General features: G+C 43.1%; 1 protein-coding gene and 1 long non-coding RNA gene across 2 annotated transcripts in view; both read right to left on the reverse strand.

Moving 5' to 3' along the window:
• Positions 1-26137, reverse strand: part of LARP6 (La ribonucleoprotein 6, translational regulator) — a 56948-nt gene that overhangs the window by 30141 nt on the left and 670 nt on the right. The window lies entirely within an intron of this gene.
• On the reverse strand, positions 20513-26089 carry LOC142749627 (uncharacterized). The gene is made up of 3 exons (XR_012882434.1): positions 25880-26089; positions 20933-22161; positions 20513-20842 (listed from the first exon to the last, which is right to left on the reverse strand). It is a non-coding gene; the product is annotated as an uncharacterized LOC142749627 (long non-coding RNA).

Genomic DNA, 26137 nt, shown 5'->3' on the forward strand with positions numbered 1-26137 from the left:
GTGGCGCTATCTACAGAGGTTGGGTGAGTGCTGCAATCTACAAGTGGGTGTGTGTTACGCTATCTACAGGGGGGGTTTGTTACACTATCTACAGGGGGTGGTGGGTGGCACTATCTGCAGGAGACCCAGTGGCACTTCTTACATGGGCACAATGTACAGGGGAAACTGTGACACTACTTACATGGGCACTGTGGCACTATGTTCAGGGCACACTGACACTACCTGCATGAGCTGTGTGTGGCACTATCTACAGGGGACAGTGTGTGCCACTTTCTAGAAAAGACATTGTGGCACTATCTACTAGGAGCGCTGAGTGTGGCACGATATTAAGTTTTTTTTTACACTACTAGTGGTCAGCACATATCCATTAGCCTAGCCCTTTTTTTTTTTTTTTTCTACAGCCTGTAATATAAATGGCTATGGCTGGTGAATATGTGCAGACCAATACTCATAGCGAAAAAAACCAGAGGGTAGCCGGAGCATAAATACCTTGGTTTGCAAAGTATATGTTTGCAAACGCCCCTTTAAAAATCCTGTGTTTGTATTTAGGGATTCTGTGGTCTGTATTATGGGGGATCTGGTCTGGGGTCTGTATTAATGGAAATCTTTATTTAGGGGTCTGGTCTGACATCTGTATTTAGGTGGTCTGGTCTGGGGGTCTGTATTAAATCGGGGACTGTAGTATGTATGAAGGGGGTCTGTATTTAGGGGGGTATGGTCTGGGGACTGTATTTACATAGGATGTCAATTCTGGGGTCTGTATTAACAGCTTCCCACTTTGGACCTTCCTGACAGAGCCTCATTTTTCAAATCTGGCATGTTTCACTTTATGTGGTAATAACTTCGGGATGCTTTTACCTATCCAAGCAATTCTGAGATTGTTTTCTCGTGACACATTGGACTTTGTTACTGGCAAAACTTGCTCAATACATTCAGTATTTAATTGTGAAAAACGGCAAAATTTTGTGAAAAATTGCAAAAATTTGCATTTTTTTAAATTTATCTGCTTGCAAGACAGGCAGTTATACCAAACAAAGTTGTTGCTAATTAACATCCCCCATATGTCTACTTTAGTTACATAGATCAAAAATATGCACCCATACTCAAATGCCTAAAATACAAATGTTGTTCAGTTATGATTCTAAAGGCCCATTCACATATACCCAGTCCTCCAGTCACTTTTCTATTCAGCAAAGTACAAGGGACACGGATACAGTAAAATCCCAATGGGTCAGTTTTGTGTCCAGTGCCATTAGGTGTAACACCAGACGCTCCCCAGTTTTTCTGCCTGGCTATGGATGCTGGATCGGTGCACAAAGTGACCAATTTTTACAATATTTTGTGTCTGGCTCAGCGAAAAAAAGAGCTGCCCGGACACCACTAATAGGTGAATGCGCTTTCAGTTATTTAGTGGGTTAGAAGCAGCAGATTTCAATGTTCACGTGAATGTCCACCTTTTACCACCATGTTGTTTTTACGCCCAACATTCCATAATCAATGTGTTAATATATCTACTGGGTTTTGTTTGTCTGATAAAGCACTCCATATTCCCTGCATAGACAATGAAAATATTCTGCATGCTTTCAGCCACCGCTACGGGGAAACTTTGAAACTTATTGCACACTGCCTTAGTATTTAGTTCTATAGATTCTCCCATCCCTTTCCTTTCTCCCATCCCTTGGTTGAACTTGACCGACATGTATTTTTTTCAAGCTTCTATACTACCCCCCCCCCCCCCCCTTGCAGTAGATGCAGGCAGCCAGAATATTATCTTTTAACTAAGGCTTCGTTCACATCTGCGTCAGGACTCCGTTCATGGGTTCTGTTGGAGCTTTCCGTCAGGAGGACCCACGAATGGAATCCAAACGGAAACCATAGGTTTCCGTTTGCATCACCAATGATTTCAATGGTGACGGATCCTGTGTAAATGGTTTCTGTTTGTCACCATTGTATAAGAGTTCCGTCGTTTTGACGGAATGAATAGCGCAGTCGACAACGGTATTGATTCAGTCAAAACGACGGAACCCTTACACAACCGTGACAAACTGAAACCATTTGCACCGGATCCATCACCATTGAAATTAATTTTGTTCATGGGTTCCCCTGACGGAATTCTCCAACGGAACCCATGAACGGAGTCCCAACGCAGATGTGAACGAAGTGTAAGCAGTCGATGTGGACCTCTGTATCAGAAAAACAAAGCTCCAACCCATATAGAAATATTATGAAATTCATTACCACAGGATTTAGGACCTTGTTAAATAAAAAAAATTGTATTCAAGGATGGACAATCACCTTAAATTTAATCCATTCCGGTATGTGGCACAAGTTATATGGGAGAATAGACTAACAAAACATCCTCCTGTAAACTTTCTAATTTGTGTTCTTCAAAATCTCCAGCATTTTTACTGTACAGGGAATAAGTAAACCTAGTTGTCCAGGGAATAAGTAAACCTAAAATATGTTCTAAAAAACCCCATACATTTTAGGCTCTGTTCACATTACGTCATGTAAACACATTTTCCGTATGCGCCAGTAGCGCTCCCGGCACATACACCAAACGTAGTAGCCACAGTCCCCCATTCACCCAATGGAGGCCAAAAGAGTGTCCTTTTGGCCTTCGTCAGAGTGATATGAGTCGACAAAGCTTTTTTTACTGTACAGGAAATTTCAGCAGACTGAGCTTTCCTATACAGTGAGCCACCGCAGAAAAAAATGTATACCACACCTTTTTTTTTTTTTTTTAACATGGCCAATGGGCAACGTATGCCACTGTTCGGTTATAGAGTGATATATAAGAACCTATGACCAATTTGTCAGACGTGATGTAAACACTGCCTTACCCATAGCAACCAATAAGAATCTAACTTTCCTTTATCCAGAGGATTGAAAATAAAATTTGTGCTCTCCCACTTTTTCTTGGAACAGTTTCAGGAGTCAAGGTTTTTGTTCTGTTGACAATGACATGGACCTGTGACACCATCTTGTAACTGCGCACTGCTGATACCTATGAGGTGAAAGCTAATAAACAAACTGGAAGCATCGCCAAAAGATTCATGGAGGTGTAAATTCGGACAAACCTGTCAGCCGTTTTAAGCCCTCAAAACTGCTGACAGCGCTATATACAGGATGGGGAGAGTAGCGTAACTATATATAACATATATATTTATATAGCATGACCAAGTATTCGACGCTTTAATGCCCCCGCACCGTGATTACAACTTGGGTGACAGACTATAGTTAAGCTACTCTCCCTGTCCTATACCAATGTCAGCAGTTTTGAGGGCTCAGAACTGCGGACAGGTCCCCTTTTTATTAGAGTTGCTGGCAAAACATACTGGCCACAATAAGCAGCTTGAACCTTTAAATATAAGGGGCAAGGGGCTGCGGTGCAATCTAGATAGGAAAAAAGTTTTAATTGACATTTTACCTTTTTTTTTTTTTTTTCCCTTCATTTTATAATAAAATAATATTTGTTGATTTTAAGCAACTTTTTAATTGTCTTTTTGGAATTAAAAATGAAATGTTTAGTTTTTGAGGTACAGCTTCTATGTATCCTTTAGGGTATGTTCACACGGCCTATTTACGGACGTAATTCGGGCGTTTTTGCCCCGAATCACGTCCGAAAATAGCGCCTCAATAGCGCTGACAAACATCTGCCCATTGAAAGCAATGGGCAGACGTTTGTCTGTTCACACGAGGCGTATATTTACGCGCCGCTGTCAAATGACGGCGCGTAAATAGACGCCCGCGTCAAAGAAGTGACCTGTCACTTCTTTGGCCGTAATTGGAGCCGTTATTCATTGACTCCAATGAATAGCAGGGCCAATTACGCCCGTAATGGACGCGGCGTTCAAGCGCCTACACATGCCGGTACGGCTGAAATTACGGGGATGTTTTCAGGCTGAAACATCCCCGTAATTTCAGCCGTAACGGACGCCCTCGTGTGAACATACCCTTAGGGTATGTTCACACGCTGAGCCAAAAACGTCTGAAAATACGGAGCTGTTTTCAAGGGAAAACAGCACCTGATTTTCAGACGTTTTTTGAGCAACTCACGTTTTTCGCGGCGTTATTCGGGCCGTTTTCGCGGCGTTTTCGTGCCGTTTTTTCGGCCGTTTTTGGAGCTGTTATCAATACAGTCTATGAGAAAACAGCTCCAAAAACTTCCCAAGAAGTGTCCTGCACTTCTTTTGACGAGGATGTAATTTTACGCGTCGTCTTTTGACAGCTGTCAAATGACGACGCGTAAATTACAGGTCGTCTGCACAGTACGTCGGCAAACCCATTCAAATGAATGGGCAGATGTTTGCCGACGTATTGCAGCCGTATTTTCAGACGTAAAACGAGGCATAATACGCCTCGTTTACGTCTGAAAATAGGTCGTGTGAACCCAGCCTTACACATGGAAGCTGTATCTCGCCATGAAAGCCGATTTAGTCAGGTCAGCAGGACTGATGGCTCGGCTGAAAGCTGGTCCTGCCTGTCTCTGCCAATGCATGTAACTGCTAATATCCTGCGTGGCAGAGACACGCAGGACCAGTTTTCAGCCGAACCATCAGTCCAGCAGACCTGATTGCGTCGGCTTTGACAGCAAGATACAGCTTTTCTGTATCGTGTATAATGGAAGCTGTATCTCATAAAGTACATTTTTAAAATTGCTTTAATTTTTTTTTAAAGTTACTTAAAATCACATAAAACATTGTTTTATTAAAAAAATTAAGTTCAAAAGGCGTACGTAACCTTTAAACATTTTATAGGAAGTGGTAAACCGTGTTGGCTACTATTGGTTGTGGTAGCCCTTACCCAGGGGCATGATTCAGATATGTTGCACTTGTTTTGCTCAAATTAGAAACCGTTCTCCTTTTAGCGGTCAGCGTAGCTCATGCTGGAGGAGTACGTGACTCACTAATTTAATGTTCTATGTCAGCACAGGCTACATGATGATTGATCTTCAACTGTTTTAGAAGTCCTACACTGGAAGAGAGCAGTGTAAAATTACAAAAAACTCTGCAAATGTCAAGATAAAAATATAATTCGGGCCACAATACACAACCACGTTTGTAGAATGCCTATATGTGGCACCGCTGTAGACATTGCATCTGTCACTCGACAAATCAGATCCCAAGATCTTTAGTTGTGTGTTTGTCTGTATCCAAGCTAATCAGTACTTTCTATATAACCTGTATGTTTTTTCAGCTATTGACAGAGTGACCTACAACCGTTTTAGATATTTAGCCATGATAACGGTTCATCTCTATTGTTGGGTCCAGCACAAAAGGGGCAACATAGATGTAAGACAGTGCGTCATCGTCCCTCTATAATTTGTATGTGCTGCCTCGTCTCTCTTCTTCTATGTTGGCCATGTTAGACAGGGCGGCTACTCCTCGGGGTCAGGACTGGATTATAGTTCAGGCAGTGGGAGCTGGTGCAGTAATGTAGCTCTATGCTGTAAGTGCTAATAAGTGAAATACTTGCTTTACTGTACTCTATTCACTCTGGGAAATGTTTGTATTCATGGAGTACTGGCACTGTATCTAATATCTACACTGGCTGATCCAAGGCCTTTTATGACTAAAGTTTCTGGAGATAAAAGTCTGGGACTGGTTAGACATCTCTTGCCCCATTCACATTACAATTTTCCATATGTTTAATTTAGATACCAGAAAAACTTTCTGATGTATAGTTTAAACAGAAGCTGTGACTGATGCCTAACCGTGGCACCCAAAATAATACATTCAGCAGCACAGGAACAGGTGAACTTGAATGCTGCAGGCCCCACAGAACTTGATCCATGGGTCCCTTTGTATGCAAAAAGAAGAGATCCAGGCATCATTCCAACGGAAGATCCTTTATTGACCCATGCAACAATTCAGCTCAAATGAACTTGCTTAAAGGGGTTTTCCCATTAGAGACATTTATGACCTATCCACAGGATATGTCATAAATGTCAGATAGACGCGGGTCTTAACTCTCGGACCCGCACCTATCTCTAGAACAGGGCCCCCTAAATCCTGTTCTACTGCTGTGTTGTGGTTGAAGCGTGTGATTTCCAACCATGAATTACAGAAACTGCATAGCTCGCATGCTACGCTGCTTCCATAACTGCTGTTCACTACTATGGGAGTCACGGAAACAGTGTAGCGCAGTGAGCTACGCTGTTTCCGTAATTCATGGCCGGTAATCACACTCTTCAGCCATAACACAGCAGTAGAACGGGGTTTAGGGGGCACCGTTCTAGAGATAGGTGGGACCCGCATCTATCTGACGTTTCCTGTGGAAATATCTCTGATGGGAAAACCCCGTTTAAGAGGCTCAATTGATCGGATACGTAGCATGGTCAATAAAGGAACTTCACTTGGGAGTGATGCCTGGGTCTCTTTTAACAATGACATCCATCACCTATAGGCTATTATAGCCTCCGTTTAACCGGTAAGTCATGAAAAGCTCATGGACGCGATAGTAGCCCATAGGTGATGACTACCACTGTTAGGCATCCATCAATAGAACATACAACAGAAGTATAAAGAAAATGGGATTAGAACAGGCACTCGGACGATATATGTAAAATAATATATTGTTTATTATGCTAAAAATGATCATGGAAAATTCATAAATATTATGCACATACGACCCACCGACTTATACAGTACCAGCCTGACTATAGCCTCATGCCCACTTCAGTGTTTTTCTTCAGGGTGCTAGCCGTTTTTCTGATGGCTAGCACACTGACCCATTAATTTCAATGGGGCCATGCACACTTTAGTTTTATTGACGGCCCCGTTGCTCCGTTCTGATCCAAAGTAGAGCATGTCCTACTTTGGTCAGAGAATCCGTGACCGTGAGGCCCATGCAAGTCAATGGGGCCGTCAAAAAAACTGAAGGCACACGGAAGGCATCCGTGTGCCGTCCGTGTGTGACGGAGCCGTTGCCTAGCAACCGCCGGGCGGGCAGAAAAACATTACACTAATCGGCAGCCACTTGTCTCTATCAATAACTGATAGAGAAAAGAGGCTGCTGATTAAAAATAAAATAAAAAGCATTTCATACGTACCCGGTTGTTGTCTTGGTGACGAGTCCCTCTTCTTCCTCCAGTACGACCTTCTTTTGTGACGCGGCAGCCTGTGATTGGCTGCAGAGGCCGCTGCAGCCTGTGATTGGCTGCAGAGGTGGTCATGTGGGATGAAGCGTCATCCCTGGAGGCCGGCCTTCTGACGTCCTCCTGACGTGCGTGACCGCCCCTACAGCCTGTGATTGGCTGCAGCGGCGACATGGATTGAACGTCATCGCTGGAGGCCGGACAGGAGGAATGTAAGTATGAACTTATTTATTATTTTTTGTTATTACATTAAAATTTTATTTTCCGCGCGCCGAGCATGGTACTGTCAAGGTTGCTGAAAGAGTTACCGCCGATCAGTGCAGCCCATTAAGTCTTTCAGCACCCTGGACAGTACCATGCTCGGCGCACGGAAACTGAGACATGGAGTGCACACGGAAACCACACGGCTGCTAAAACGGTTTCACGGACCCGTCAAAAGCGGCCGTGAAAACGGTGATGTAAGTGTGCACGAGGCCTAAGGCATAAAGGACACTCTTTTGGCCTCCATCTGGCTAATGGAGCCCTATGGATACATTTAGCTTGTACTTCGGAAGCTTAGCTGGCGTACACGCTAAACGTAGGGCAAAAACGTGATGTGAATGCATTGGGGCCTAAACTGTATTACAACTTTAAAAGATGAACATTTGTTGTATTTAAGGAGGAAAGGTTACCTAGATAGCTACTTGGGTGCAGTCTTTTAGCATTAGGGGGAAAAAAATACTTTCCTTTCTTGGCACAATGTATTTTTGAAAGGGGCTCCAGCTAACAAAATTACCTTATAGCTTTAACAGTTTTTGTTTTTTCGTTTTTTTTAAACTTGATGTAACTATGTAACTTGACCAACCAATCACAAGAACACAGACCATAGACATGCGGTAAATCTTGTCCACAATGCAGGTTTAATGGTTTTTGTTTCTTTTATAATTACTCTCCTCCAACTGCACTTTAAACTAATAGAAACTTAAGTGAAATTTTTTTTATATTTCTGAAATTCTACTATTTTAGATATCCCTTTACCTCCAACATGATAAGGGAGGGCTAAAGAAGCCTATCATGTAAAAATTGCCATACATAAATCAGACTTTAGCGCAATGGCCAAAGTTGTAATTGGTAATTGCTACTTTTTATTGGCAGTTTTCTGTTTTGTTGTGCTAACCGGTTTTGCAAAAATGGCAAAAGGAAATGCAGCCATATTGGTGGCCACTGTAGCAGTGCAGCTACTGGACAGTGCAGAACTGTCAGGTTTTAAGCAACCAGGGAACATGTAGCAGAGAGGGTTTTCTCTGCTGTTGTGCTTGGGTGTAAAGCCCGGAATAGGGCCTAGTTTGCTGGAGTGTGAAGGAGTAGGGCGGCTTCCACTCCATACAGACAGTCCGTGTCTTGGGCTGTCTGATAAGCCTAGGTAGGCTTCACCTGAGATGGCTCTTTAATTCAGGTGTGTGCAGTTCACACAGGGCTCTCAGTCTGTGGAAGACAGGCATGCTAGCCTGTGAGTCACTACCGTGTAAGGTAAAGCTGTGAAGGTTTTGAGGTATTGGGCACAAGGCTCAGTGTCTCGTAGTGAGGGACACTGAATGTGTTAGCTACAGGCTGGACGGCCTAGGGTTTATTTTGTATGTTTTTTTTGTTGTAACACTGCTTGCTGTGGTGAAGACCATAAAGCTAGCTGCAGTTGGTTTAAACTTTTATTCAATGAGTTGGAGTGAACTTTATAAGTGTGCCAACCATCTCACCCTGGAGATGGCGATCCTGTGCGCTAAGTGGTCCCCAAGATGTCACACCACCTATAAAATTAGCATCTCGGAAACCGATGGAAATACTGTCATTATGTCATTCATTAAACATGCTGGCGTAATGACGGGTAAGCATCAGATTTTTAGAAGCTGAATCAATAGTGACCACCAAAATGGCCATACATCCTGTTGTCGCTTACATAAATGTCCACCACAATGAAACCGAAAAATGCCAATATCTATGTACCTATTTCTAAATGATGCAAAAGTTGGACTTCATTGCACTTTCTCTGTATTTGCGATGAGACAGAGTTCTGTACAGGATGTATTATCCCTAATGGGCGACCTGAATAAACTGGCTAAATGGGCAGTAAAATGGAAGATGAGGTTCAAATGTTAACAAGTGTAAGGTTAGACATTTTGGGGCAAAAATTATACAAGCTATTTATACCCTGAATGGAACACTATTGAGTGAATCTACAATGGAGAAGGATTTAGGTTTAATTATTAATAATAATTACAATTGCAGCATGCAATGCCAGTCTGCTGCAACAAAAGCCAACAAGATATTGTATTAGAGAAGGCATGGCTTGGAGAGAAGAAAAGTATTATTTTACCTCTTTATAAAGCACTGGTGCAGCTGCATCTTTAGAAGTCTAGTTTGGGGCACAGTCCATAAAAAAAGATTTTAGAGAGCTGGAGAGAGTTCAAGGAAGGACAACAAAATTAACACGAGGTATGAAAGATCTCGGTTATGAAGATAGGTTGTCAAAAGTTATTTATTTACCCTAGAGAAGAGAAGGGTTGGGGGGGATATATTATAAAATTATGTAAATGCCCCCTATAAAAACAAACTTTACAGGGTCGCTGCTTGCTGTTAAGGGAAGTTCAATCTCATCACAAAGTTTGAAAGAATTAACAAGAACAGAGTGGGGAAAAGGGGGGGGGGGGAGATCCTCCAGCTCTCCGTTAGTTGTGTCTGTGAGTAGACAGCGCCCGGAATCCCACACGAACAGCGGCTGACAACAGGAGAAGTAGAAGCAAAATTCAGCGCTTAAGGTAAGTAAAAGGAACCGATGTTCCACTTTTATTAATGATAAATCAGGTTAGAATGACAAAGTAATAAATTATGGTGCAGAGGTAGGTGGAAGGTGAAGGATCAAAAATTGCCTTAAAGAGGCTCTGTCACCAGATTCTCAAATCCCTATTGCATGTGATAGGCGCTGCAATGTAGATAACAGTAACGTGTTTTTTTTTTAAACTTTCATTTTTGGCCAAGTTATGAGCTATTTTATATATATATATATATATATATATATATATATATATATATATATATATGCAAATGAGCTTTGAAATGGACAACTGGGTGTGTATTGTGTTTTTAACTGGGCGTGTTTACGTGTATGACGCTGACCAATCAGTGACCAGTCAGCGTCATGCACTCCTCTCCATTCATTTACACAGCACATAGTGTTCTTACTAGAACGATGTGCAGCCACATACACAAGTGTCCTGATAATGAATACACATGAAATCCAGCCTGAACGTCATGTGTATTCAGAATCCTGACACTTCTGAATCTTTTCTGTGAGATTCCAGCAAGCCACGCGTAATGTCGCGAGATTACGAGATAAACAAGATTTTGTTTCCCTTGCTAGAAGCTCACAGAAAAGATTCAGAAGTGTCAGGATTCTGAATACACATGACGTCCAGGCTGGAGGTCATGTGTATTCATTATCAGGACACTTGTATATGTGGCTGCACATCGTTCTAGTAAGATTACTATGTGCTGTGTAAATGAATGGAGAGGAGTGTATGACGCAGACTGGTCACTGATTGGTCAGCGTCATACACATAAACACGCCCAGTTAAAAACACAATACACGCCCAGTTGGACATACGAAAAAAAACACGCCCAGTTGTCCATTTCAAAGCTCATTTGCATAAATATAAAATTGCTCATAACTTGGCCAAAAATGAACGTTTTAAAAAACAAAAAATATCAAAAAACAAAAAAAAAACGTTACTGTTATCTACATTGCAGCGCCGATCACATGCAATAGGAGATAGGGATTTGAGAATCTGGTGACAGAGCCTCTTTAAATCATTTGTTTTGCCTACGCATGCCATGAATAAGGACACATGATGTGTTAGAAACGCGTAGGCATAACAAATGATTTAGGGCAATTTTTGATCCTTCACCTTCCACCCACCTCTGTACTCTGCAACATCATTTATTACTTTGTCATTCTAACCTGATTTATCATTAATAAAAGTGGAACGTCTGTTCCTTTTTACTTACCACAAGCGCTGGATTTTGGTTCTACTTCTTCTTCTTTTGAAAGAATTACTTTACTGTCCGAACCATAAAGTTACAATCACAAAGGATATAGTAGTAGGGGTAGAACGTGTGGATAGATTTAAGAAATGGTTAGATCTTGCCCTTGAGAAACACAATATACAGGGTTAGGGTTCATTCATATTCATTGAAAAAAACATTGCCAACACATTTAAATGGGTTTATTCCCATTTCTGTTTTTCTACACACGCGTATTTATACGCATGTACCCACGAATATGTATGGATACGGATTTTATTCCATAGAAATCAATGGGTTGCATTTGCGGACGTGCTCCCATTATAAAGTATAGGAGCATGGTCCGTAAATGCAAGAAATAGGACGTCCTATCTTTTGTGGGTCATTTCTACGGCCCGGACACTTACCCGTAAATATACGGGAAGGTGTCCGTGGCCCATAGAAATGAATAGATCCGTAATTACAGATAAAAATTACAGGCGTGTGCATGAGGCCTAACTATGTAACTATGTATATAACACAAACACAATTACTTCACTCTAACTTCTGATTTCCTCAGTAGTTAGAGAGACCAAAAAGTGGAGAGTAAGGACTTGTCCACACGTAACGGAATTGCTGCATAAAATTGTATGGTGATGCGCCCCCACCCAATCTTGCTGACAGTCTCCTCTAGCATCACCCTACAATCCTGCTGACAGTCTCCTCCAGCAGTATTGGGCGGTGATGCTGGAGGAGACTCAGCAAGATGGAGGGATAAAGACATTTAGCAAGAGAGGCATGTAAAATGCGCAAAAAAAGTGTCAAATACACGCTGTGTGAACCTGTCAGTCATTCACTTCACTTTCATCATTCTAAGGGTATGTTCACAGTGTTTTCAGCCGTTTTTCGGGCCGTAAACGTCACGAAAAACCGGAAGCAGAATGCCTCAAAACATCTGCCCATTGGTTTCAATGGGAAATACGGCGTTCTGTTCCGACGGGGCGTTTTTTTTTTATACCAAAAACGGCACGTAAAAAGAAGTGCATAGCACTTCTTGGGACGTTTTTGGAGCAGTTTTTCGTTGACTCTATAGGAAAAACAGCTCCAAAAATGGCCGTAAAAACCGCTGCCAAAAACGCGTGTTTGATTAAAAAATGGCTGAAAATCAGGAGCTGTTTTCCCTTTGTTTAGTAAGCGTGTGAACATACCCTTAGCTTTTTGGTGTGTCCTATAGCTTCTGCCAGCTGCATTTCAACAATCACACCCAAAATGGCCGCCGGACACTGCTTAGCAATTTGAAGATACCTTTTCCTGGCTCGTAAGGGGGGGGGGGGGGAGAGATTCCCTCCCACATTTACGGCCGCTGTGGGTCAGGTTGCTTTGCCTTATTCACCTTGCTGTAATTCTGGGAAGTGCTCCCTCTGGTGGCCAACATAGGAAAACATTTCAAATTATTTTAATTTGTAATACTTTCCACCATGTGGAAGAAAAAAAATAAATACAGCAAAAAACGTAAAAAATATAATAGAAATAAAAAAAGTTTAATTCACGACACATTCCCTTTAAGCACTGTATGTGTCTTCCATTGACCCAGGGATGCGTTCCAGTTAGTATGGTACAGTTATATCATGGTATAGAATATTCTACTACTATGGGGTACTCTGTCAAACGTTCTAGGGAACCCTGGTACATCTACCGGGAATTGGCTACAATATTAACTTCAGAGTTATATGAACTTTATGGCACATATTCCTAAACTCGCTGCTCAATTCGCAGACTTTAAAAAAGTTTTTTTTTCTTTATTGCATCTACACATTCGATCTCTCTGATCTACGGTATGATACTATTGGGTTAGGCGGAAAAGTCTTCTTCCGGTTTTATCCCGACATTGGTACTGGGACGTAGTTTTTCAGGGGAACAATAGAGAAAAAACTTTTTTTTTTTTGACCGATAAGCTCACTACAGGAACTCAATTACAAAAGTTTCTCAGTGGTATAGAACCCCTGCCAATTATGCAAAATGTATCCTCTGGTCTCCCACCTATGTTGGAGATGTGGCTCAACGGGTTTTTACCTGCCCATTATGCAAGTATGGCCTTTTCTGTGTTTTTTTGTGTATATTCATGTCCCCGTTTTTATCTATAATGTTTGTACATTAGGAACGAAAAGTTCCAGCTAAAGACTCGCAAGTGTGGGGATCCGTGACGAGAATTACGAGCTTGCATTTTTTTGGCCAAAATTACATTCCTTGGTTACTTAGGCCCCATGCACACGAACGTGCTTTTGTGGCCGCAATTCCCCCGAAAATCCATGGGAGAATTGCGGCCCCATTCATTCCTATGGGGCCATGTACACGACCGTGGTTTCCACGGTCCGTGCATGGCCGAGGAGCCCGGACCGCAGAAAAAACGGGCATGTCCAGGCTCATAGGAAATAATAGACTCGCCATGTGCACGGCCCGCTATTTGCGGGCGGCTCGCGGGTGACACTCCGTTGCCGGCCAACCCAAAAATCATGGCCGTGCACATGGCTACAGTCGTGTGCATGAGGCCTAACACGTATATATTTTTTTCATGACACGGCCAGGTCTTCTAATGCTGGGAGAGCATTGTGTGCGGTTATCTGGTATAGCAAGCAGAGCAGCCCGCTCTATGTAATAACATGGCGTTACAAATAGGCTGCTACACGGCTATATATGCTGCGCCTCACGACTCCCGCATTATCCCTCCATGTTCTTACACACTACACTTACACCTTATCTACTACTCACAGTCCTGACCCCTATGTACTATACTGCCCCCTATATTTCACACATTTTATTACCACTTGTATATTATAGACCAGGGGTCTCAAGCACGCGGCCCGCATGCGGCCCCTGGGGCTGTCATCTGCGGCCCACGGGACACAGAGCCGCTAGTATCGGCTCTGCTCCGAGACTCTGGAATTCCCTGACATCGCTGTCCACATATGAACAGCGATGTCTGGGGCTTCCCCAGAGCCGGAGTCCCGAGCAGAGCGCTAGTACAGGCTCTGCTCCGGGACTCTGTGGAATTCCCTGACATAGCTGCCCATATATGGACAGTGTGTCAGGGTCTTCCCCAGAGCGGAGTCCCGGGCAGAGCGCTAGTATCGGCTTTGCTCCGGGACTCTGTGGAATTCCCTGACATCGCTGTCCATACATCGACAATGATGGGGCTTCCACAGAGCAGGAGTCCCAGTGATGTCAGGAGCACAGCTGGAGTCCCAGGAAGAGCCTACTAGCGCTCTGCCCGGGACTCCAGCTCTGGGGTTGTCCCTGACATCTCTGTCCATATATGGACAGTGGTGTCAGGAGCAGAGCTGGAATCCCAGACAGAGTGCCAGAAGCGGCTCTGCTCCGGGACTCCAGCTCTGGGCAAGCCCCTGACATCACTGTGGCCGCATCTGCGGAGGGCACTGTGGCCGCATCTGCGGAGGGCACTGTGGCCGCATCTGCGGAGGGCACTGTGGCCGCATCTGCGGAGGGCACTGTGGCCGCATCTGCGGAGGGCACTGTGGCCGCATCTGCGGAGGGCACTGTGGCCGCATCTGCGGAGGGCACTGTGGCCGCATCTGCGGAGGGCACTGTGGCATTATCTAGGGGTGTGTTGCATTATCTACAGAGGGCACTGTGGCCTTATCTAGGGGTGTGTTGCATTAGCTACAGAGGGCACTGCGGCAGCAGCTACAGAGGGCGCTGCGGCAGCATCCACGGAGGGCGCTGCGGCAGCATCCAAAAAGGGGCTGCCCAATCTTGACATGTGTGCTTAAATTGGACAGCTGGATTGTTGAAATAAGCACGTGGAGAAATATCTCAAATTTTAAACCTAGCGGTATTATTATAGTAATGTAGTGTTGTTATTATAGTAATATAGTGTTATAGTAGTTCAAATAACTAATTGATTAACAATAATTTTGTATTGTATCAAATTTTAAAGTAATGCGGCCCGTCAACTTCCCATTTTTTCTATATGTGGCCCACTTATCCGGCCGAGCTTGAGACCCCTGTTATAGACTATTTATTTTTTTACTACACATCCATACCCATGCACCACACGCCACTCCCCTCAAGGCTAGTGAGAGTGGCTATTATTATTTATTGCACCTGATCACTCACCTTCAGCAGCATTTCTGACCCGTACATGTCCTGTTGGGAATGGGTTTTTACCTGCCCATGATGTAAGTATGGCCTTTTCTGTGTGTTTTTGTGGCTCAACATCAGGCACGATGTTACATATCTGGTGCGACTGCTCTTCCATAGCTGCTCTGTGGCGTGAAGTGACTTACTTGTATAATGCATTATGTCGGAGGTCTATTTAGATTTCCCCAAAGATTGTTCTTTTATCCATTTTCCTAGGTTCAATCTCTAAACTTAAAATAGGACTACTCAACCATTTTATTTTGGCTGACTCCTAGAATATGGAAATCTCCTACCCCTCAGTCTTGGCCTTAGGGCATGTTCAGACGTGGTGGAATTCTGCAGACACTGTCCGCATCAATGCCGCACATAATCCGCGTTGCAGATTCCGTTGCGGATTTGTCGTCGCGGATTCAGGTGCAGATCCTGCTCTCTTTCAAACATTCCATCCCAGTCTGGATATAGACCTCGACACACATAGGTCCAGCCAGAATGAAGAAATATCCTGTTCCTGAAAGCAATCCGCAACGCAGCACACATTATATCTGCGGATTTCGTTGCGTAATTTTGAAACTCCATTGAAGTCAATGGAGAAATTCCGCAAAGAGTACGCATCAAGTCCGCAACAGACAGTGTATGCTGCAGACAGAAAATTCCGCACCGCAGCCTATGGTCCGCATCGGAGTTTTCCGCAACGTCTGCACGAACATAACTAAAAAGGTGTGGATACCAATGGACAAACTGTCTGCTGTGGATTTCCAGTGCGGACTGTCCGCAGCGGAATTCCACAGCAATTCCGCCACGTCTGAACCTGCGTTTAGGGTATGTTCACACGCTAAACAAAATACGGAGCTGTTTTCATCGGAAAACAGCCTCTGATTTTCAGCTGTTTTTACAGCATCAAGCGTTTTTTGCCAGATGACTGCAGTCTTTCCTCCCTTTTTTTTTTCTTTTTGTCCCCCTTTCCTCTTCTTTCCTTACCAGGTTATTTCTTTTTCAGTATTTGTGGAACTTGTCCACTTGCTTTATTAATAGAAAATTATCTGTACGGTTGTACTAAACACGCTTTGGTACTGCTTTTGTACTTTTTCATCTGAGGGTGAGCCCTTTTCTCATTGTACTGTATTGGTTTCTTTTAAAAATATAGATATTTAATAAAAATATATTGAACCATAACATGGTATAGAATAACATGGCACTTAGATCTGGTTACATACATGCAGCCCCAGCACCATCTGGCAGTATGTTACATTACCTTCAGTGCTATCAAACGCAGCCAGTGCCTGCAGATTGTGGTGTTCTGCGAGTATGTCTTTCCTTATGTAATTAGTATTCAGATGTCAGTGATGTAATCAAACACCCCCACAACTTGTCCTTCATGGGTGTGGATATTTTGTAATCCTAAATCAACAATTTTCTGCAAAAAAACGGTTTACCCCTCCAAGCACAAGACAAGCTTTTACAGGGGAATAATAACCATTCGACAGCGCATAATTCAAGAATATATCGTATAAGTCCCCAGTAATTCGATACGTAGAGACATGAGTCACTCCAAGAGACTAATTATTGCTCTTCTGCAGATTTACTGTAACCTTCAGGGAATTTTACGCCAGTATGAATACTATCCTCATTGGGAGGATTTGCAAATATGGATATATCTACCTGTGCACGTCTATAATATTCATATTGTTCTCTGGTGACTTTATGTAATTGGGGCATACTTGCATAAATCTGAAAAGTCATATTTTGGCCCTGATTCATATATTTTGGCAATAAATTAAGCTGAATATAAAGTATCTTAACCCGTTAGTGACCGGCCCATCGTGTTTTTAAGTCGGTCACTAACGGGCCTTATTCCGATGCCATAGACTTTTTACGTCGCGGCATCGGAGTAAGTAAACAGAGCAGGGAGCTGTCAAATCTCCCTGCTCTCAGCTGCCAGAGGCAGCTGAGGCCTGGGAGCGTCCCTGCTCTGCCGGGTGAGATCGATATTAGTATCGATCTCACCCGTTTAACCCCTCAGATGCGGTGCTCAATAGCGAGCACCGCATCTGAGTGGTTTTGGAGAGCGGGAGGGAGCTCCCTCTCTCTCCCACCGTCACCCGGCGATACGATCGCCGAGTGTCTGTGTCTCCAATGGCAGCCGGGGGCCTAATAAAGGCCCTCAGGTCTGCCTGTAATGAATGCCTGCTAGATCATGCCGGAGGCATGACCTAGCAGATGCCTGTCCGTGTTAAACGGACAGGCAGTAATACACTGCAATACAGAAGTATTGCAGTGTATTATAATAGCGATCGCAGAATCGCATATTAAAGTCCCCTAGTGGGACTAGTAAAAAAGTGAAAAAAAAGTTTAATAAAGTTAATAAAAAAAAAATGAAAAACCCACTTTTTCCCCTTACAAACTGCTTTACTATTAAAAAACCCAAATAAAGTAAAAAAGTTACACATATTTGGTATCGCCGCGTCCGTAACGACCCCGACTATAAAGCTATTACGTTACTTAACTCGCACGGTGAACGCCGTAAAAAATTAAATAAAAAATGACAGAAAAATTGCTGTTTTCTGTGAATCCTGACTTTAAAAAAAATGTGATTAAAAAGTGATCAAAAAGTCGCATCTACTCCAAAATGGTACCAATAAAAACTACAAGTCGTCCCGCAAAAACAAAGCCCTCATACAACCGCATCGGCGAAAAAATAAAAACATTACGGCTCTTCAAATATGGAGACACAAAAACAAATTTTGAAAAAAAAGCGTTTTTACTGTGTAAAAGTAGTAAAACATATAAAAACTATACAAATTTGGTATTGTTGCAATCGTAACAACCCGCTGAATAAAGTTATTGTGTTATTTATACCACACGGTAAATGGCGTAGATTTAGGACGCAAAAAAGTGTCAATTTCAGATTTTTTTTCTATTCCCCCCCCCCCCAAAAAAAGTTAATAAAAGTTAATCAATAAATAATATGTACCTCAAAATGGTGCTATTAAAATATACAACTTGTCCCGCAAAAAACAAGACCTTATACAGCTATGTCGACGCAAAAATAAAAGAGTTATAGCTCTTGGAATGCGACGATTGAAAAACGTAAAAAATAGCTTGGTCATTAAGGTCCAAAATAGGCTGGTCATTAAGGGGTTAAGGGAATCAAATGGACAATAATAGGATGATTCTACATTGCTTAGACATTGGGCACATTTTTTTTTTTTTTTGCAGGAATAGGAAGAACAGATCCCAGGGACAGAAGAGAAAGGGGAGAAGGATAAAAGTAGCAGAAACTAATGGCAAGGCAATTACTAACACCTTTATGTATATTACATATATATTTGTATCATTTATGAATAATGAGACTCCTTTTCCTATGTATTTGATAATCCAGGACTTTTTTCTTCAGGCCAGATTATGTGAAATCTATCAAACACCGGAGTACAACGCTGATCAGATACGATCACTTGTCAGACCTGCACATTGTATGTTAAAGAGGCTCTGTCACCAGATTTTGCAACCCCTATCTGCTATTGCAGCAGATAGGCGCTGCAATGTAGATTACAGTAACGTTTTTATTTTTAAAAAACGAGCATTTTTGGCCAAGTTATGACCATTTTTGTAGTTATGCAAATGAGGCTTGCAAAAGTCCAAGTGGGTGTGTTTAAAAGTAAAAGTCCAAGTGGGCGTGTATTATGTGCGTACATCGGGGCGTTTTTACTACTTTTACTAGCTGGGCGTTCTGAAGAGAAGTATCATCCACTTCTCTTCAGAACGCCCAGCTTCTGACAGTGCAGATCTGTGACGTCACTCACAGGTCCTGCATCGTGACGGCCACATCGGCACCAGAGGCTACAGTTGATTCTGCAGCAGCATCAATGTTTGCAGGTAAGATCGACTTACCTGCAAACGCTGATGCTGCTGCAGAATCAACTGTAGCCTCTGGTGCCGATGTGGCCGACACGATGCAGGACCTGTGAGTGACGTCACAGATCTGCACTGCCAGAAGCTGGGCGTTCTGAAGAGAAGAGGATGTTACTTCTCTTCAGAGCGCCCAGCTAGTAAAAGTATTAAAAACGCCCCGATGTACGCACATAATACACGCCCACTTGGACTTTTACTTTTAAACACACCCACTTGGACTTTTGCAAGCCTCATTTGCATAACTACAAAAATGGTCATAACTTGGCCAAAAATGCTCGTTTTTTAAAAATAAAAACGTTACTGTAATCTACATTGCAGCGCCTATCTGCTGCAATAGCAGATAGGGGTTGCAAAATCTGGTGACAGAGCCTCTTTAACCTTTTATTTCTGGCTGATTTGATCTCCACCATTAGGGTATGTTCCCACAGGCAGGAGACGCTGCAGATGTCCTGCAACAGAAAATCTGTGCAGAATCTCCCCCAAAAAAATGCAGGTAAATAAGTCACAGAAATCCGCAGCAAATAGTGTGTTTTTTATGCGCATATTGCTGCGGAAACACTGCAGATTTTCCACAACCCAACTGAACTTGCGATTTTTAGTGCAGAATTTATGCTTTCCATTAAAGTCTATGGGCCAAACACCCAGCATCTCCGCACAGAATACTCACCAAAAATTGACATGCTGAACGCTTTCCGCACTAATTTAATGCGATTTATTACAGCAATGTGGGCCTGAGATTTCCAAAGTCTCATCCCCTTTGCTGCTACTGTAAATGCTGCAGAATTTCTGCAGTGTTTACGCTGTGTGGGAAACCAGTATTCCCATCTTAGACATTTATGGTATATCCACGGGCTATGACAAATGTCTGATAGATGTGGGTCTTAGCTCTGGGACCAGCACCTATACCGATAACTGATGTCACCTGGACGCCTGGTGCAGCGGCCACTGGACGCAGATTCCAGGTGGAGACTAGTGGAGATAGGGCCGCACATCTGCATGGCTTTCCCCATGCTACTCTATGGGAGTTACAGAAACAGCCGAGCAGCAGTTGCTCGGCTGTTTCTGTAAGGGCTCATGCACACGACCATAGTGGTGTGCATGGCCCGTGATTTGCGGCTCGGACGATCCGCAGGCCGCTCGCAAATCACAGGCCGTGCACATGGCCGTGTACATTCATTTCAGAAAAAAAAGAAAAACAGTGCTGGGATCAGGGAGACGGCACTATTCAGGTCAGTTGACCAGTTTAACTTATATGACCTAGTGACAGATGCCCTTTTAAATTTACATTTAGGAACAACAAAAAAGAGAGACCAGACACAAACCATGATTTGATGATGAGCAAGGAAAATGTTTGGCTGTATGGACAAAAAATGGCTGTGGTCCAGATTTCCAAAAAGGCAGTCTAAATGGATTAAATGAGTGGATTCTCTTGGGACCTGTTAACGGAAGTCTTGTTAATAGGAAATGGTACTGTAACGCAGCCAGATGCAGACAAATTTGTATGTGTTGTATTCTCTGGTTGTTTCTCATGGTGTACCGGAGTGATTACATTTTCTATTGGCCTTTTTTTTTTCTTAAAGCCAGGTTCTCTGTTGACGCATCTGTGTTATTGATGATGCCCACATCACTGCTGTTCCAATGGTCCTGAAATAATTGCATGTGCCAACAGATCAGTTTCCAATTATAAAGGCTAATGTCCTAGAAATGGATGTACAGATGATATATTACCTATACCTGTATAGTGTTGCCTTCTGTTCTTTATTATTTTATAAGAATATGTACTTCCAGTGGCTGGGGAACATTACATAGCAAAAGTACATGAAGCACCCATGTATCAGAAGAACGGGGGTCACGTGGTCTGCGAAACGCTGCAGAAGTCATCCAGCAGATGCCCCAAAGAGCAGAAGAGGCGAGCTGGCTGCACAAGTGCCTGGCTCTCTACATTGTGGTCTATATGCCATAAATAATACTCCTTTTATTAACCCCTTAACAAATGCCCATATGTGTGTTTTTTTATTACGGTGGCCAATCACAAGTAGACATGCATGTCATTGTGTTATGTACGGTTGGCCATGGGCATAAAGGTGACAATCTGTTCATGATGATCACTGTGACCATGGTACTAGCTATTAACATTACTGTTTGTAGTGTTTATACAACTATCTGCAGTGTTATGGAAATTTGTTTCATTTGTGGCAACATTTTGTTTATGTATATAGATAGCTCTTTCATCTTACTGGTTTAGGGAAGATATTTACACCTATAGCCAGATTCTCTTCCCCATAGACTCATCTACTGTAGCCTGTGCAGTATAAAGAATGTGGTCAGATCAGAAAAATTACAGCGATGTGGAGTTTATGGCTGTCCTGTACATGAGAAATAGCTGGCAAGTCTGACAATCTGCAGACATACACAGCCATTGATTTGTTTAAAAGCCAGATCTCACATAAGGTATGGATCAATAATTCCCTTTCACTGGCAGCTTGTGCGAATTACTGGAGATCCCTGTAGTGTTTATCCTGACAAGATACTAGTTCTACATGTAAATGACAGAGAAGGCATCAAGTGACTGGAGCTGCTGTTCTGTCTGCTCTCTTTATGCTATCGTTTATTGGATCTGCAGAAGTTACATAACGGCTATTTAATCCTATTCCTAAATCTTTCAGATTATAGTTGGAATAAGGAGAACTAAGAATTGCCACATCAGATTACATTAAAGGGATTTTCCAGTTATAAAAAATCAATGAGGCTTCTTGAGAAGTGTTTTCCCAGAGATTCGGAGATGTCTATACAATTCTGAGGGGTTTCAAGTGCATTACTCTACTCTACAGTATGGTGTAGGCCCTTCTTCATGGACCATGGCTGATATTATCTTCTTTAGTAACATGACGGGGCACTCCGGGACTCTCGGGATCGGTGGGGATCCCAGCAGGCGTACTCCCAACGAGCAGACCTCAGCGATCCTGTGGATAGGTGATAAATGATCATGAGAAGACCCCTTTAATGGCAGATGTAAGCAACTGTATAGTCATACGTTTGACGGAAAAGTTTAAAATGATCCCGCAGAACGCAAACGCGTCAATGCCGCTCCTTTGCTTGTGCAGTATGGGGCGATATTGTACCATAGTCCGTTATCTAGGCACTTGCTGGACATTGTAGTCTTTATTATCTCAGGGCTTCTTTCACATCTGCATCAGGACTCCGTTCATGGGTTCCGTTGGACCTTTCAGTCAGGGAAACCCATGAACGGAATCCAAACCCATACACATGGAAACCGCAGGTTTCCGTTTGTATCACCATTAATTTAAATGGTGACAGAGCCGGTTCAAATGGTTTCTGTTTCTCCCCGTTGTGTAAGGGTTCCGTTGTTTTGACCGAATCAATACCGTAGTCGACCGCTATTTATTCAGTCAAAACGATGGAACCCTTACACAACGGTGACAAACAGAAACCATTTGCACCGGAAATCAATGGTGATGTGATGCAAACGGAAACCTATGGTTTCAGTTTGGATTCCGCTCGTGGGTTCCCCTGACGGAAAGCTCAGACAAAACCCATGAACGGAGGTCCTGTCGCAGATGTGAACGAAGCCTAACACGTGGAACAGAGCTGAGGCACAACACATTTGTGCTTAGGCCAGGTTTATACTTTGTGTTTGGTGTAGTTGTTGTGTTGCATTTTTTTATAGTAGTAAATCCAGCCGGCTGCCACATGATCGTAAATGACACTTAAAAACGGCATACTCGTTTTGTATTTTAAGGCCTCCTTCACATACAGATTTTTTTTTTCTGCCATTTTAAACTGCATGAAATAAATGCATGTTAAAACGCCAGTGTTTTGTAAAATGTAACACTATTTTTATTAGGTTTTTTTATTTAGTGTAATTTTGTACATACTTTTACGTTTTTTAAGTCTGCTATAGAAAAGTTTATGGGAAAACCACCAGAAAAACGCCACACCCAGAGGATACTGCGTTTTGAAAAAACCGCCACTGAACGCATAAAATTGACAAAAACCATAACGCAGTAAAAAAAAAACAAAAAAAAAAAAAAACTTTCAATAAACTTTGTGTGTAAATCCAGCCTAAAACTGCTGTTGTTAGGTCTTCCTGCGCATTTTGGAAAATGCCTCTCCATGTTATGTTCAACTGCAAAGAGGAAAATTCAACAGGAAAAACCACAGCAAGTTGCATTTCACGCAGCAAGAGCTGTGGCTTTTATGGGTTGCCACCCAGCGGGTTTATACTGTGTTTCCGCTGCGTAAATGCTGTGTAAACGGCAACTAAACAAATTGTTGCAGAATTTATGCTCCCCATTGAAGTTTAAGGGCCAAACAACATAGCATCTCCTTACAGTATAATCAGTCACCCATAGCTTATAAATGGTATCTGTTACACAGATGTCATGAAATCTCGTGACCCCAGTTCATGACGTATCCCTTTAACAAATACCATTATAGTCTTTGGTGACTGATGCCACCATTCAGCCACGTCTACATGGACACTTCTTGTAGCGCTACTGATTGATTTGAACTCTTCAGTAAGGGCGCATTCAGACGTGGCGGAATTTCTGTGGAATTCCGCTGCGGACAGTCCGCAGTTGAAATCCTTAGCAGACAGTTTGGTTTCAACACCTTTTTAGTTATCTTCGTGCAGACGTTGCGGAAAACTCCGCTGCGGACCATAGGCTGCGGTGCAGAATTTTCCCTCCACAGCATGGTCATGCCATTGCGGAGAAGAAGCGGAATTTCACTGCGTATTTCAGACTTTGCAATGCAAAAACTGAAATCTGTGGCAAGTCCGCTGTGATATCTGCAACGTCTGAATTACCTGTCACATATGCAAATGTTGGTGCAGATTCATTGCGTAATTGCACCAAATCTGCACCAACATTTGCAGCGGAAAAATTCCGCCATGTCTGAATGTGCCCTAATAGCTGTAGTCCACAAGATTGTATGCAACTCCATGTACTACTTTGGACTGTAGCTCAATAGTTCAAATCAATCCGTAGCATTTCATGTATAGGTGTTGCCGCTGCTTTAGGGAATTCGTCACGGCCTACGTTTAATGTATATGTCAGGAGCTTTTTCTGGCGTATACATCAAACATGATGTGAAAGGGGCCTCAAGGCCTTTTAGACTGGCCAATGATTGAGTGTACGAACACTCGTTCCAGATCGTTGTCCTGCGTAAACAGGGCAGCGATCAGCCGACAAACGAGCAAACGCTAGTTTATCGGCTGATCAGATATTTTATGCAGCCAAAAAAATGGTCACTTATGCCGACAAGACGCAAAATGTATGCGGACAAACGATCATTCGCCCCATAGATTCCGACCATTGCACGGTTTAAATTTAGCAAACTAGTGACAATTGACATGCTGTATCTGCCCTTGTTTATGTGAGGGGAAAATCTGCCTGTGCAAAAGCAACTCTAGCTGCACTGATACACTGTAGCAAATGATGAAGACAGAATATTTGTGCTGCTGTTTCAGCAGATGTATTTAGCTCACAGGATTGTCTAGGCTACAAACATGTGAATCCGCATATTAGTTATGTGCAGAACTAGTTCTGTATGGTTTTTCAGTCTCTGGATGTAAACAAGAAGGTTTTAATTTGCTGATGGCAAACAGAGTTCTTTGGGTTCTGTTTAGACATTGCGGAATAGCCGCAGATTTGTAGTGCGGATTCTGTAGCGCAAATCCACAGCAAGGTACAGTACGATATATGTGGATGGGATTTTCAAAACCTATCCACATGGAACGGAAAATTTCAGTCCGGAAATGTGAACCTTATACAGATTTTTAAATTTGACGCTTGATCGTTCTTGTGCAGAAATCTTGGCGATTTCCACAGCGGATTTTACCCTGGTGAAATCCATAGCACAAGTTGTGGCAAAATCTGTGTGTAACATGCAGGTTTTCCCGTGGATTTGCAGCACAAAGAATCCCATTATTCCCGTCTTATAAAGTGACGACATTTCGCTAGGATATGCCATCATTTTAGGATCGGTGGCGGACTCCCCTCTGGGATGCTGATCCTGATTTAGGCCTGCGCCTCCTAAGTTTTCCCTATACAGCGGTGCTCCCGGCCATCCCGGCTGTGCAGGGAACTGCAGCTGGATTCAATCACCTGAATAGGGCCGGCTGCTGTTCCCTGCATAGCGGGAGGCGACTGTGAAGGCAACGCAGCGCTAAATCAGCACTTTGCTCCCATTCTTCTCAGGATCGGTGGGCTTTACCCTGGAAAGTATTTATTCATTAGCGTCACATCCATATAGATGGGATACTTACATAGATCTCCATGACTATCTCACATCTAGAGAAGAGTTTGTGGGTAAACAAATAGTGCCCAACCCCCCCAGGCAGCCAGCGCCTCGGAGATCAGCATTTGGGAACAGCATTCTTGCTTAGTGTTCTGCGCTAACGGAATGAACAAAGAAGCAGAATTCTATTCTATACCTGTTTCAGTTTTGTCCATAGTGACATGTGCCCATCACTACCAACCTTCCTGCTTTTAATCGAACTCTTGGCATATGTGAATGCCACTCCTGATAGCCAAAGAGAAATGACCCTTCCCGTCCCTGCAGCTCTTGACTAGAATGGGCTGGCATGAATGACCCCTGTACAAGGAGCGGGGTCACTGCATCCAGTATTGTTATTCTAAGAGCATTGTCAGCTGGTACCTGCGTCACTGCTGGAGGAAGGGCAGAGAGTGACAGACCGCTGGTGCCATGTCTCCAAACCATCTCCTTCCATTCCCAGCCAGGGGCGGAAGGTCACCATAGACAGGTGGAGGTTGGACAGGCTCTTATTGTCCTGCCACCTGGAACACCGCACGTTCTCCTATAAAGAAATCGCATGGAATCTGTGTCTGATGCAACAATGTTGTAGATGCGATGACATCGCGCAAGTTTTCTACGTGACTGGCGCTGCACGTGAAA

This window comes from Rhinoderma darwinii, chromosome 3 (genome assembly GCF_050947455.1).
Source record: "Rhinoderma darwinii isolate aRhiDar2 chromosome 3, aRhiDar2.hap1, whole genome shotgun sequence".
NCBI lineage: Eukaryota > Metazoa > Chordata > Amphibia > Anura > Rhinodermatidae > Rhinoderma > Rhinoderma darwinii.